The following is a 2,263-nucleotide window of genomic DNA, read 5'->3' as shown; positions in this document are numbered from 1 at the left end:
AACTCTAGGTTTACCTTTTAGGCCTACATAGACCCCCATTTTATTCTTTTTTTCAAGAGTCAGGGGATCTTCCATGCCTGATCACTGCAGCTGCCTTCAGTAGTAGATATGGCTCGAGGCTTAGGCCTCACTCCAGCCAAACCTTTAATTAACTTTAGGGAAGCCAAACATTAAGTACTGGCAGAGCCTTCCAAGTCTCACTTTCATGCAATATGGTGTCCTGTGGAGGTTGGCTTCTCCTTCCCCTTGCCCATATAGTGTTGGCTCTGCCACTAACAGTGTGATTTCTGACGAGTCCCTAACCTCTCTGAGCCTTAGACTCATCTGTAAATTACAAGCACAAGTTAAATTATGATTTATAAGATATGACAGCCCTAAAATTCTAAGATCCTAATCCAATAATAAATAAATTTTATTAAGAAGTATAATTCTTTTAAAAAATATTTTTATTGATTTCAGAGAGGAAGGGAGAGGGAGCTAGGAACATCAATGATGGGAGTGAATCATTGATCAGCTGTCTCCTGCACGAATTGAGCCCGCAATATGGGCATGTGCCCCAATGGAGAATTGAACCATGATATCCTGGTTCATAGGTTGATGCTCAATCACTGAGCCTTGCCGACTGGGTGATAATTGGTTCTTAAAGTTTGGAGTCAATGGAGAAAAGGCTCTAATTAATGAAACTGCTGAAAACATCATATAAAGAATACTTTTTAAGTTTTTCGTTTTTACCTGCCCATCACCCCCCAAATTTATATAGGGAAATTAATTAGGCTCTCTACATTTAAAGACCATAACAATTCTAAAATGCTTTACAACACTGAGGCTTGAGTTAATAGAACTTATTTTGAAAGAATCAAGCTAACAAGGTATTCCTGAGGTGCTCAGGGTTGATTCTCAGTTGATAATAAAACTGAGAAGCACCGACCATCGCTCATTTTGTGATTCCCATAGCTAGCCTATTTTAGAATTGTTGGCCTTATCATAATTAGACATTCCCAACTAAAAGAAAGAACAACGTTTCGATGACAAGACTAAAAAGAGCGAGCACAGAAACAAACTGAAGAGCGAGATGTACTAGAGAAGACAAGCATCTTTAGTAATGAAGCTTACGGGGTCATTTTGAAGGAAGAATGCAAAACAAGTCTTTAAAGAATGAGTGACTGAGATATGATTAATTCCTTGAAGGACTAATTTTAGTTACATATTAAATACACAAACATTTTGGTGGTGGGGGTGTGTGTGTGTAAAAAATGTAGTTCTCAATACCGTTTCTTGCTATCAGATGTCTCAGTTTTCCCCTGTGTCAGGTGGAACCAGCCCAGGTTCAACTACTCTGCCATCCTAGGTGTGCTTTGGAACCATGAAGCACACTGATACTGGTAGGGCAGGAGTGTGAATATTGATTGATTGATTGATTTCAGAGAGGAAGGGAGGAGAGAGAAACATGAATAAGAGAATCATTGATGGCTGCCTCCTGCACGCCCCACAAGCGATCAAGCCCACACCCCGGGCATGTGCCCTGACCAGGAATCCAACCCTGACCTCCTGGCTCATAGGTCCAGGCCCAACCACTGAGCCACGCCGGCCTGGGCTGGAGCATGAATATTTAAATTACAGAAAGGAAGAAGAGGAAAGGGTAGTCGTTATACATAAGGCTGATGGGAGAGAGGAAGGATGTAAGGATGTATGGAAAGAAAGTGCAAGAAGAGACCGTGTGGGGCTGGGGTTGGCTTCGCTATGCTCCAGTTTGGGACACCGGGCGGCTCGATTTTGGCGGGAGGGAGGGGACCTGCCTGCTCGGTACAGCGCCCTTGGGCTCTCCGTATTCTAAGTGGACGCCCAGGCCCGGAGCGGGTTCTCCATGGACAGCACCGCGCCGAAGGTTCCACGTGGTGGGCGGGTTCTCCCGGCGCCCGGGTGTCCCTCAGCCTTCCACGCCTCGCCCTGGAGGATGACATCATGCCAGCCAGAGCAGCGTGGCCAGCTTTTCCATGTCAAAGCTCCCGAACGCCCACTCTTGCTCCTTAAGTCCAACGGGATGTAGCTTTTAACGTTCCCCCTGTCACGACTAGCCCACCACGGAGGGCACGCCAGGATGCGCTGCATGTCAGCCAAGTATTAAATGACCGAGGCGCCGCGTTTACAAGGTTCAGCTACACAGGAAGCCAGGGCCACCAAGCCGGCCGCCGCACCAAGAGCAGCTCGACACCCGGTGACACACAGCCCGGGGCATCCTCTTCGCAGCGGGCAGGGCGACCCC

Source organism: Myotis davidii, unplaced genomic scaffold, assembly GCF_000327345.1.
Source record: "Myotis davidii unplaced genomic scaffold, ASM32734v1 scaffold238, whole genome shotgun sequence".
NCBI lineage: Eukaryota > Metazoa > Chordata > Mammalia > Chiroptera > Vespertilionidae > Myotis > Myotis davidii.
The sequence above is the reverse complement of the archived record's forward strand: the minus strand, read 5'-3'. Positions refer to the sequence as shown.